The sequence below is a fragment of the Triticum aestivum genome, chromosome 1A, assembly GCF_018294505.1.
Source record: "Triticum aestivum cultivar Chinese Spring chromosome 1A, IWGSC CS RefSeq v2.1, whole genome shotgun sequence".
In the NCBI taxonomy this organism is placed as follows: Eukaryota; Viridiplantae; Streptophyta; class Magnoliopsida; order Poales; family Poaceae; genus Triticum; species Triticum aestivum.
The window spans coordinates 30,515,208-30,528,132 of NC_057794.1; positions in this window are offsets into that span (position 1 = coordinate 30,515,208).

Here is a 12,925-nt window from a genome sequence, read left to right on the forward strand (position 1 = left end):
AAATTTGATATTTCTTGATATTTGTAAATTTCAAAAATATTCATGTTTTTGAAATTTGTTAAAAAAATCAAAATTGTTCATGTTTTGAAGCATTCTTTGCAAAACTTTTAAAATGTTTGCATTATTCTAAAAAGTACAAATTTCATACTTTTTAGCGTTTTAAAAGAAATGCAAGTTTTAAGACATCTAATTTTTAAGTAAATATTCGAAAAATTAGAAAAAATATTCACATTCTTAGAAAGATTTAAATAATTGAAAAGGTATTCGCATTTTCTAAAAATGTTCACTTTTTGTCAACTTGTTTTCATGTTTTCAAAAGATGTTCTCATTTTCACAAACTGTTTAGAAATTTAGAAAATGGTTTTTCTAAAGCTGAATAAAAACCACGTCCTGAACTGTTAAGGTTTGCTACAATGTATTTCCCAGTTCAAGACAGTGTTTTGCGATTCGCTATAGTGTTTCCACTGTAGTATCCTAGTCGTGCCTGCAATGGGTCGGCAACCCAATTGCGTTGCCCCTATTTGTCGCGCCACTGTTGGAACGTCCAATAGGAACTCCCATCATGTGGGTTCATGTAGCCGTCAGTGGGTTCCAGACAGTTAACTGGGATAGCCCATCTAAAATTTGCTTTGCGCATGGGTGCCCACTAAACACTTTTAAGTGGAATGGGTAGCAGAGTCCGAGTCTCACCTTACGTCGCAGTACCGGTGTAGCCTCTTCCAACCGGGGACGTTGCCCCGGAGCCCAATGCCCCCCGCTGTTGACATGGAGAAGCTGAGGCCCAACCGCCACCGTCCTTTGCAGTGCCCCGGGCTTGCCCGAGGGCCACCTCTGGCTGTGGAGGGGGAGGGACCAAATGGGGAGGAAGGTGGCGGGGTTACGGTTTAGGCCCCCGAGTCTCCTAAGCGAGGCGACACGAGGGTGGGTGGTTCTTGCAGTTGTTTGTGATTTCCCATAAAGATGGATCATGGTTGTTCCATATTCCGGGCATCAAAATAACTTTGTACGGGTGACATGGTGTTGGGTGTTCCATATTTTCATTGGCTCTCTTCAGGAAGATTATCTGTTTCAAGTTGAGCCTCGTCAACTAATTTAGTTTGTTTCACATCTGATTCTAACTTGTGCTTCTGCGGAGGTCTTAGCGAAACCGAGTCTCTAGCACCCAAAGGTCCCACTTCCCAGGGTGGGGCCTAAAGTGGAGTCCATCAGCTTTCGAGTTATCTCCACTCGCTCTAGTGTGTTTGCTGTAGATATATGCGATTTTGTCACACCTTTAGAATTAGTGAAGGCATCTAGCAAATTATTAGCTAGCCGGAGATTTATTATCCTCTGAACTTCAATTCTGCATCACTAGTGTGTGGATATAAGGATCGAATCCCAGGGCCTAGGGCACAAGTGGAACTGAGTGCTCTACTCTTATGGGTAGGGCCAGAAAATAACCAAAATGCTTTCGAGGTGAATTCTCCAATATTATCCATTCCAATGGACTTAACCTGATTATCAGGGAAACTTGCCCTTAAATGTATTATCTAGGAAATAAGCTTTATAAAAGCACGGTTCCTTGTTGACAAGAGGCATACATGGCTCCTCCGAGTACTGGCGTTAATATAAGTACCATAAAAATATGTAGGGGGCTGACAGGGGTTGTATCGGTCCACAAATATCGCCCTTGATTCTTTCTAGGAATGAAGGTGACTAAGCTCTTACTTTGCGGAAAGATGGCATAGGAATTAACTTCCCCTTGGCATATGAATTATAAAATCTTTTGGATTTGAGAAGCCCTTACTTTAATGTTGTGACCAACAGTATTAGTGATGATTTTTCTCATCATACTCAACCCAGGATGACCTAGTCTACGAGGCCATATTTGGTTAGAATCTTGGTTACCAAAGATGGCTTTCATAGCAATATACTCTTCAATAGGTTTATGTATGTGTAATGCAATCCTGATGCTAAGGAAGGGAGTTTTTCAACCACATTCTTTTGATATCCATCAAACTTAGTCATAAGTAAATATCCAACATTATGCTCTTTGCCAATTTATAACAACCATTGGGTCAGATATCCTTGAAGCTCAAAAGGCTTCGCTTCGATTCGGGGTACAATAGTACTTCGCTGATCACTATTTTTGTAACCATAGGGAGAACTAATGTGGCTCTTCGAGTGCCAACAGTATGAGCATTGCTTCCAGCAATGTTCATGATATTCCTGGTTTTCTTTTTCAAAGTCTGAAAATATTTATCTTCCTGGATAATTGTGTTTGTGACAGTGTTGTCTATAAGACATTTCTCCTCTTCCACCATTAGATTGTACAACCGTGTAGCCAAGAAGAGCACTCGTGCTGATAACGTGTTATAACTCGTTGTTGATCTCCTTCTCCGACACGAATGTTCAATAGATAAATGAAACATTGCACGGACAAAGAAACAAGTATGCATTATTATTATTATTGCGAAAAAAGACACAAGTATGTATGGAGAGAAACTTCTCGGTAACACTCCATATCATTGTCATCATGTCATGTATAATCTTAGTACTAAACCCACATTGACCTTTTGATACATTGCGAAGGTTTCAAGTCATGTTACTAATGACAATGATTACTTTTTGTTTAACTCATAGAAATCAATTGAGTAACATACATAGGTTAATGTTTCATAACAATTATGTCTTAATTGTCATTAGAATAGTTTCAGATGAGAAAAAAGAATAGTTTCAAACGAGACCATCCATCACTATATATTTGTCCAACCCAGGTTGTGACGAGCCACGCACCACAGCAGCGGCAGCTAGAAGAAAACAACAAGCTAAGCCATGGCCGTGCACAAGGGCGTTGCTCCAGCGCTCCTCGTCCTCTTGCCGTTGATGTTGCTCTCCACTGCCGCATGGGCACGCCATGTTCCTACAGGCCCGAACCCCATACATAATGAATTCCCGCCGCCGGACACGCCGTTGCCACCACTGCAGCCAGTGCGACCGCCTGGACACCTGCCGCCCGCTGGAACAAGCACACATGTCTCTGCGGTGCCGAGGTCGATCCCTCCTACAGGCAACTACCAGCTGCCCCCATCACCAGCGCCTTCGCAGGCTTGATGGTTCCGTGACAATATGTCCACCCTGGATACGATGATCATGTCAACGTTTGTGCTAGTTATCCTTCACTGCAAGCAAGCTGCTTCTGCAGTGTGTTATGTTTTTGTTTTTGCCAAAAGTGTTAACTATATGTAACGATGCATGCATGTTTATCCGCCGAGCAATAAGATGGACGGTTTGTTCTTGATTAATCTTAAGATGCACTTTTTTACTACCAACACATGCACGACCGGCCCTGATTCTCTGGAGGCCATGGGCAAACTTAAAGAAAGGTCTAACAAAAAAAAATCGCGAGAAAAAACTTTCGATCTATTCATTAATTATCAAGGCATACCAAAAACACTGGAAGTAAAAATACATCCAGGTTCGTAGACCACCTAGCGATGACTACAAGCATGGGAGCGAGCCAAAGGCGCTCCGCCGTCTTCTCCCCTCCTTCAGCGGAGCCTGGAAAAACTTATTATAGTAGACAGTCGCAAAGTCGTCGTGCTAAGGCCACATAGGACCAGCGCACCAGAACAGAAACCACCGCCGACGAAGAGAAGCGTAGATCGGAAGGATCCAATCTGTAGACACACGAATATAGACGAACAAAGACATGATCCACGATAAGGCTTGTAATGAACGAGGTTCCCATTGTGTTTATAAGGTACGTATATCAAAAGGTATGAGTCCATTACTCCCAAGAGGGGAACTTGTTGATGAGTATGCATGGTAAACAATAGCCCATACTTACTATGGTGATGATCATGCAGACATTCACATCTTATCATTTAATTTTACTCAGGACAAGTAACAATGACATATCCTAGCTCATTGTTGTTTCAACTGGGCAAGTAGTTTCCTTTTTCCTTTATTTTTCTCATAGAAAGCTTTTAATGAAAAAGGGGAGCGTCAGACAAAGTAAGAACATAACCATCTTCATACCTCTTCGCAAACCCTAGCCGCCACCATTTCCATCTCCATACCCACCATCACCACCATAGTTCATCTTCCTCTAGTTCATACTTGTAATCGTGCATCGCACATTAAGACATATATTTAATCAATCAATCTTCAAGATGTGTCCTTCAATGTGTTCTTCAATGTTTTCTTCTTGCGAACTAATCTTCATGTGTGAGTAGTTTGGTAAGGTATGTGTTGAGGCATAGGCCTTGTAAGCCTTTGTTGTGGGAATCAATGAAAGGACTTTGAATTAACATCCCATGTACGTGAAATAAAATTATTCTGTAGATGTCTTTTGTCCTGTCTGTGATCTTCATCCCTGCTAGGTGCAATAAGAACGTGAAGTGTTATTCAGAACACTAGTGACAGTAAGGCTCGGTACGGTAACTCGAACCCAATCCTTGGGGATTCATGAGGTGTAGTCATTAAATACCCAAAGCTCTTGTCTGATTTCATTATCTTAATTATCGAGGCAACCCTGCGCGACGGATAGGGCCTACGGTAGGATAACTGATTCTTGATGCAGGGCTCGTGTCGGTCAAGATGCTCTTTGGACACATCCCCCACTTCGGTTCGTAACAAGTACATCTCGATGGGTGACTTCCAGCGCACAATGAAGATCATATTTGGTCCAATACAAATACATGGTTGTAAGCATTACTACCTCATACATGTACCTCTTTTTATTATAAGTGTTTGAATCACTATTTGCTTGATTGATCCGGTCAAAAGCTGGAATTGATCCTTTAATATAAGCTTGAGACCATCGCTTCAAGGGAATCTTCCTCTCATGGGTTCGATAACCCAAGGTCACCTATGGGGAAATAGGTTAGGGATACTCTTTTCTGTTCCATTACCTTATCACTAAAAGGAGGTATCAGCAAGTGCATTCTAGAAGGGTCAAAACCTTCGTATGTATGTGTTGTTGCAGTTGAGAGAGAGGGGTCGAAATCGTACTATACTTGTCTCCGTAGTTAAGCAGGAGTGGTGCAAATAATATAAAATTGTATATGTAGTTATCTAGGAGAGGCAAGCATAAACGAATTATGTGATCATGCGTACCGGCACTAAAGTACCAGATCCTCTCTGAACTCCAAAGTCATGCATGATTGGACGAGAGTAGTATGAGAATGGGTGTTTGCCAAAATAACTTGCTATTCTCCGACAACATAAATTGCCATGAAAGACATGCATTTTACCATGCCATCCCAGAGAACGTATGCACAACTAAATTTCTCATTAAATATTTACAATTGACCCAGATGGGTTAGAAATGTCGAAATGTGCAAATCAACCATCGGAGCCACTGACAATATACCGTTGAGGTTAAAATTCCTGAATTGCATACAATCACCACGGCAACACCCCCAATATGACAGCAGCCAAATATACTATGTACATCACCAAATGTAGCCCCCTAAGCTATGATCACATTGGCTAACACTTTTTGCTACCTCTGTGAAACATAGACATCACATCGACCTATTGGTATGTGTTTCTTTAATTTTGCTCTTATTCCACTCTCCTCTCAGCTTACAACAGACATTCCTACCAGCCAGCTCCTATCTTTCAGCATCATCGTGCAAGAGGATAACGAACCAACCTCAGATAATGAGCTTTAGTGCTTCACTGAGCGAGCATCGGGTAGTCTACCCCTAGAATTTCAGTCAGCTTGTGTTCAGCGTTCTTGAAGCAGCGAGAGAAACATTTTGGGCCATCATCATTTACCTTTTCATGAAGACATCGCACACAAGCTCGTTCCAGGTAGTAGGAACTCCAGGCAAGCACCAATGGTTGCAATCCTGTCTGCGCAGGGGGCAGGCCCCGAAGGGCTGGTGTATACTAATAGGTGACCATCTTTTCGATGTGTTGTCATGTGTGTCACGTTCATATAGCTAACCCAGGGAGCTTGGGTCTGATGCTTCTCCCAAGAACATCATGGACAAGCTAAAACTTGTCAGCCCACTGCTCCAGCGATTTAACCCGGGTTGCATTGGGAAGAGTTTCCAAGTGGCAACTCCCTCCACTCTTCCAGTCGCCACCTTTAAGGAAAACTTGGATTACTCTAGTTAAGGATCAGTCAATTTATCCATGTATTGTTAATTTGATTTCTAAAATAATAATGAGAGAAATTAATGCAGTGTTTTATAGCATAGAAGTCAGGAGGCCACAATTTATTTTCTTTTCAAGAGCCTATACAAGATACAAGAAGCAACACTTTCCAACGAAAGCCCAACCCGTAATTTCATACATTCGGTAACATTCACCTCTTGAATTCTGCATAATGCATATCATATCTGTATATCTCCCGCACATGATTCATGTCAGCATGTGCGCAATCTTCAAAGTCTCTTTGCAATCTTCTCCCATCGGCCATCGCTAATTTGTGTACCAAAATTGTATGACTATGTGTTACCATTTTGATATGTTGTTTCTTATGACTATATGTTGCTAAAGTTGATGTGTTGCAAACATGGGTATTTTATTCTTACGTGCGGGTACCTGTTTACCCTACCGGGTGGTGGGTATGGAAAAAATTGTACCAGCTGGTGCGGGTACTGGTACGGGTGATGGGTAAGCCCAAGGGGGGGCGATTAGGGTATGGCATGGCTCCGCCTGTTCCCAAACCCGGCGGGTGCCTTCCCTAATCTGGATAGTATAGTTAGCTGGTAGTTTGTACGTAATTAAATGTTAGTATGTACGATTAAATGTTAGTACTAGATGGTCCCCAGTTTGTATGTCAGGCGGTATTGTCGTGTGTATCAATGTATGTGATTTTAAACCAATATTTGAGATTAAGGGCAAGGTGTGGTAACTCCTGGGTTGCCCTACACCCTCATGAAAAGTAAATTAAAAAATAGAGAACGAAATGAAAAAAAACTGAAATTTTGTGACATCAAATATGCTCAAACATTTTTGGTGGTTGCAAATTTTCGTCGAGAAATATTATATGGCTAAAGGGTACACATGACAAACAAAAACCATTGCTCAAAAGTGCTCAAAACTATGAGCAATGAAATATTTTCCTTGTGTAGAAATCCTCGGATGTTTTTTGTATGAAATCTTCAAGCAGCCACAAAGTTTGAGCATATTTGATGTTCAGTAATTTCAGATTTTGTTTTGTTTCATATTACAGTGAAACATTTTTTTGCGACAAATGTGACGGTACTCAGTTCCGAACCTTGGCCATCATACGGGCCCATTTATCCATTACGGCTCGCACTTCTCCCTGGCCTGCAAGTGCAGTAGTAAACGAAGTATAGAATTAGTGAATTCCCATTATAGGTACAAAATTAGTGAATTCCCATTATAAGCAAGCACTTAGTACGTTGACGGGTAAATCGTGAAATGGACATCCATCTTCCAAAGGTTACCAAAATAGTTTCAGTAGATCATCTCGAGTCTATATATATAAAAAGCACCGATACAAAGTATACATAATAACCATAAAAACAAAGTACAAAATTACTGAATTCCCATTCTACGCAAACATTTACTACCTTACGAAGATAATCTTTACATATATATCCATCTCATCTTATTATAGGAGAAGTAATATATCTTACGGATAATCATCCCATTAATCATGTCCTAATTTGTCATCAGAATAGTTTCAGACGAGACCCTCGATCTCTATATATTTTCCCAACGCAGCTTATGACGAGGCACATACACATCACATCACAGCAGCAAGCTAGCCATGGATATGCACAAGAGCGTCACACCGGTGCTCCTCGTCCTCCTGTCGTTATTGTTGCTCTCCTCCACCGTGTGCGCACGCAAGACACCTACAGGCCCGAACCCCATACACAATGAATTCCCGCCGCCTGATGCGCCATTGCCGCCACTGAAGCCACATCCGCCGCCTGGCCACGGCCGGCCACCAACGGGAACGAGCGCACATGTCTCTGCGGTGCCGAGGCCGATTCCTCCTACAGGCCCGAACCCGATAGATGATGACCACCCGCTGCAGCAGCCTTCTTCGTAGGCCTGATGGTTTCCCTGTCATTGTGTGGATACGATGATCATGTAAACGTTTGGGCTACTAGCCCTGTACTGCAAGTGCATACATGTGTATCGGCCGAGTTCGAGGCTCTTCATTGATTTCATCATGCCTGCCAGAGTAATAAAGCAATAACAGTAACATGGATGGTTTGTGTTCGATAAATTTTTTGATGCACCTTTTTTTTACTACCCAACACATACATTTCTACATAGTGATGCTCGGTGTTGGTGTCTAATGTTTAGAGTAGCATTCTCGAGATGGAGGGGGGTGTTTCAAGGTTTGATAATGGCGATATGCATGGAGCAGCGAGGGTGCAGTAACTACTCACTAAAGAGGTCGGCCGATTGTGGCGCAACAACTTGGAGCTTTTCTTTAGGGATAAAGAGCTGCTTTATTAAGTATCAAACGACATAGGAATACAAATAAAGCCCGGGGTTTCCGTGAGCCAAAGATGGCGTTCGCACTCCGTGGGCTAAATAAGTAACAACTTGTAGCTCGGAGAGGCGTGATGCTGTGCAGCTCGGTTTGTGGATGGCCTCCTATGACAAAAACCAACCTAGCTAGCTGAGCAGGTAGATGGCCCTCGGGATGGAGAGAAAATGGGGATTAAGTTCAGGGAGAAGAGAGAAATCGGTGCGATGAAGGATCATACGATGGAGATCGGATGTGGGACGAGGCATCTGACGCTTAAAATCAGATGGTTCACCCCTTACTTTTCTCATTTAAAAAATGTTCATACAATGAAAAAAATTATTATGTACTATAAAAAATGTTACCCACTATAAAAGAAATGTACAAGACATTTCTAAAAAAATTACACATTTTCAAAATATTTATGACAGTTTTGAAAAATATTAATGCCTTGTAAAAAATTGTTCGCGTCATATAAATATGTTTCATAACATTAAACAAATGTTCAACGTGTATCTGAAAATGTTAAACATTTATTAAATGTAAATGTTCCAAACAAGTATTTGCAAAAATGCCAATTATCTATTTGAAATATTGAACATGTATCAAAAGTATTATGTGTGTATACGGAAAATGTATTGCAAAATGTTGATATGTATTTAAAAAAATAAAAGAAAACAAAAAAGGTAAAACAATCGCAGAAAAAGAATAACGAAAGCCAAAGAAAACAATTAAAATGCAAAATGCATAAAAGGTAAAACACAAAAAAATATCAAAAACCACAACAAAAACCAATGAAAACCAGCACAAAAAACACACAGAAAAATATATGAGAAAACCGGTCTCGATGCTTCACTAAAAACTGCTCCCCAAAGACCCGTACAGGGATGGTCCATCTGGCTCTTGCCTATTGTGAGACGGTACTGCGATACGGAATAATGCCTCGCAATAAGCGAGATGTAGCTCACATGCAAATAAAAAAGGATCATGTGTTGGATTTCCTATTCACCACTCTTTGCGGTAGGTATGGACAAAACGCACAAGGTTGGTGGGTTTTGGTCCGACCCATGGTAGCTGCTACAGGTTCTCTTTTTTTTCCCTAATTTTAGGAACCTTCTAGAAGGTTCAAGCTCGGTTTTTTGTTCCTTTATTTCTTTCCTTTTTATTAATAAAAAATTGATATTTCTTGATGTTTGTAAATTTCAAAAATATTCATGTTTTTGAACTTTTTTAAAAAATCAAAATTGTTCATGTTTTGAAGCATTCTTTGCAAAACTTTTAAAATGTTTGCATTATTCTAAAAAGTACAAATTTCATACTTTTTAGGGTTTTATTAAATGTAAATGTTCCAAACAAGTATTTGCAAAAATGCCAATTATGTATTTGAAATATTGAACATGTATCAAAAATATTATGTGTGTATACGAAGAATGTAGAAAATGTATTGCAAAATGTTAATATGTATTTAAGAAAATGAAAGAAAACAAAAAAGGTAAAACAATCGCAGAAAATGAATAACAAAAGCCAAAGAAAACAATTAAAATGCAAAATGCAAAAAAGGTAAAACACACAAAAAAGTCAAAACCCATAAAAAAACCAATGAAAACCAGCACAAAAAACACAGAAAAAACCATGAGAAAACCGGTCTCGATGCTTCACGAAAAACTGCTCCCCAAAGACCCGTACAGGGATGGTCCATCTGGCTCTTGCCTATTGTGAGACGGTACTGCGATACGGAATACTGCCTCGCAATAGGCGAGATGTAGCTCACATGCAAATAATAAAGGATCATGTGCCGGATTTCCTATTCACCACTCTCTGCGGTAGGTTGCGATAAAACACACAAGGTTGGTGGGTTTTGGTCCGACCCATGGTAGCTGCTACAGGATCTTTTCCCCCTAATTTTAGGAACTTTCTAGAAGGTTCAAGGTTGGCTTTTTTGTTTCTTTATTTCTATCATTTTTATCTTTTATTAATAAAATTTAATATTTCTTGGTATTTGATAATTTGAAAAATATTCATGTTTTTTATATTTGTTAAAATAATCAAAACTGTTCACGTTTTAAAGCATTCTTTGCAAAACTTTAAAAATGTTTGCTCTATTCTAAAAAGTACAAATTTCATACTTTTTATCATTTAAAAAGAAATGCAAATTTTAAAACATCTAATTTTTAAGTAAATATTCAAAAATTTAGAAGAAATGTTCACATTCTTAGAAAGATTTAAATAATTGAAAACGTATTCGCATCATCTAAAAATGTGTACTTTTTTGTCAACTTGTTTTCATGTTTTCAAAAGATGTTTGTATTTTCACAAACTGTTTAGAACTTTAGAAAATGGTTTTTCTAAAGTTGAACAAAAACCAAGTCCTGCAGTGTTTCAGGTTTGCTACAATGTATTCCCTAGTTCAAGACAGTGTTTTGCGATTCGTTGTAGTGTTTCCACTGCAGTATCCTAGTCGTGCCTGCAATGGGTCGGCAACCCAATTGTGTTGCCCCTATTTGTCGCGCCACTGTTGGAACGTCCAATAGGTAACTCCCATCATGTGGGTTTATGCAGCCGTCAGTGGGTTCCAGACGGTTAACTGGGATAGCCCATCTAAAATTTGCTTTGCACATGGGTGCCCACTAAACACTTTTAAGTGGAATGGGTAGCGGAGTCCCATTCTTACCTTCCGTTGCAGGGCCGGTGGAGCCTCTTCAACCAGGGACGTTGCCCCAGAGCCCAATGCCCCCTACTGTTGAGATGGAGAAGCAGCGACCCAACCTCCACCGTCCTTTGCAGTGCCCCAGGCTTGCCCGAGGGCCACCTTAGGCTGTGGAGGGGGAGGGACCGAATGGGGAGGAAGGTGGCGGGGTTAGGGTTTGGGCCCCTGAGTCCCCTAAGCGCGGCGACACGAGGGTGGATGGTTCTTGCAGTTGTTCGTGATTTCCCATAAAGATGGATCATGGTTGTATGCTTCAAAAAAAGATGGATCATGGTTCTTCCATATTCCGAGCATCAAAATAACTTTCTACGAGTGACATGGTGTTGGGTGTTCCATATTTTCATTGGCTCTCTTCAAGAAGATTATCGGTTTCAAGTTGAGCCTCGTCAACTAATTTAGTTTGTGCCACATCTGATTCTGACTTGTGTTTCTGCTGAGGTCTCAACAAAACCGAGTCTCTAGCACCCAAAGGTCCCCCTTTCATAGGGTGGGGCCTAAAGTGGAGTCCATCAGCTTTCGAGTTATCTCCACTTGCTCTAGTGTGTTTGCTGCAGATATATGTTATTTTGTCACACTTTTGTAATTAGTGAAGGCATCTAGCAAATTATTAGCTAGTCGGAGATTTATTATCCTCTGAACTTCAACTTCTGCATCACTAGTGTGTGTGGATATAAGGATTGAATCCCAGGGCCTAGGGCACAAGTCGAACTGAGTGCTCTACTCTTATGCCTAGGGCCAGAAAATAACCAAAATGCTTTCGAGGTGAATTCTCCAATATTATCCATTCCAATGGACTTAACCCGATTATCAGGAAAAGTTGCCCTTAAATGTATTATCTAGGAAATAAGCTTTGCAAAAGCACGGTTCCTTGTCGACAAGAGGCATACATGGCTTCTCTGATTAGTGGCGTTAATAAGTACCATAAAAAACTGAAGGGGTTGACAGGGGTTGTATCGGTCCACAAATATCGCCCTTGATTCTTTCCAGGAATGAAGGTGACTAAGCTCTTACCTTGCACAAAGATGGCATAGGAATTAACTTCCCCTTGGCATATGAATTGTAAAATCATTAGGTTTTGAGAAGCCCTTACTTTAATGCCGTGGCCAACAGAATTAGTGATGATTTTTCTCATCATATTCAACCCAGGATATGTCTTAATCTTTAGAATTACTTCAGATTTTTCTCATCACAATGATATGGAGTGTTACTTAGAAGTTTCTCTCCATATCATTGTCATGTATAATCTAGCTCACTTGGAGCATTTTAGTACTAAACCCACATGACTTTTTGATACGTTGCGAAGGTTTCATGTCATGTTACTAATGACATTGATTACTTTTTGTCTAACTTCTAAAAATCAATTGAGTAACATGCATAGGTTGATCTTTCATAACAGTTATGTCTTAATTTGTCATTAGAATAGTTTCAGACGCGACCATCCATCTCTATATATTTGTCAAACCTAGGTTGTGACGAGCCACAGACCACAGCAGCGGCAGCTACAATAAAACAACAGGCTAAGCCATGGCCGTGCACAAGAGCGTTGCGGCGGCGCTCCTCGTCCTCCTGCCGTTGATGCTGCTCTCCTCTGCCGCATGTGCACGCCACGTTCCTACAGGCCCGAATCCCATACATAATGAATTCCCGCCGCCAGACACGCCGTTGCCACCACTGCGGCCAGTGCCACCGCGTGGCCACCTGCCGCCTGCGGGAACGAGCACACATGTCTCTGCGGTGCCGATGCCGATCCCTCCTACAGGCAG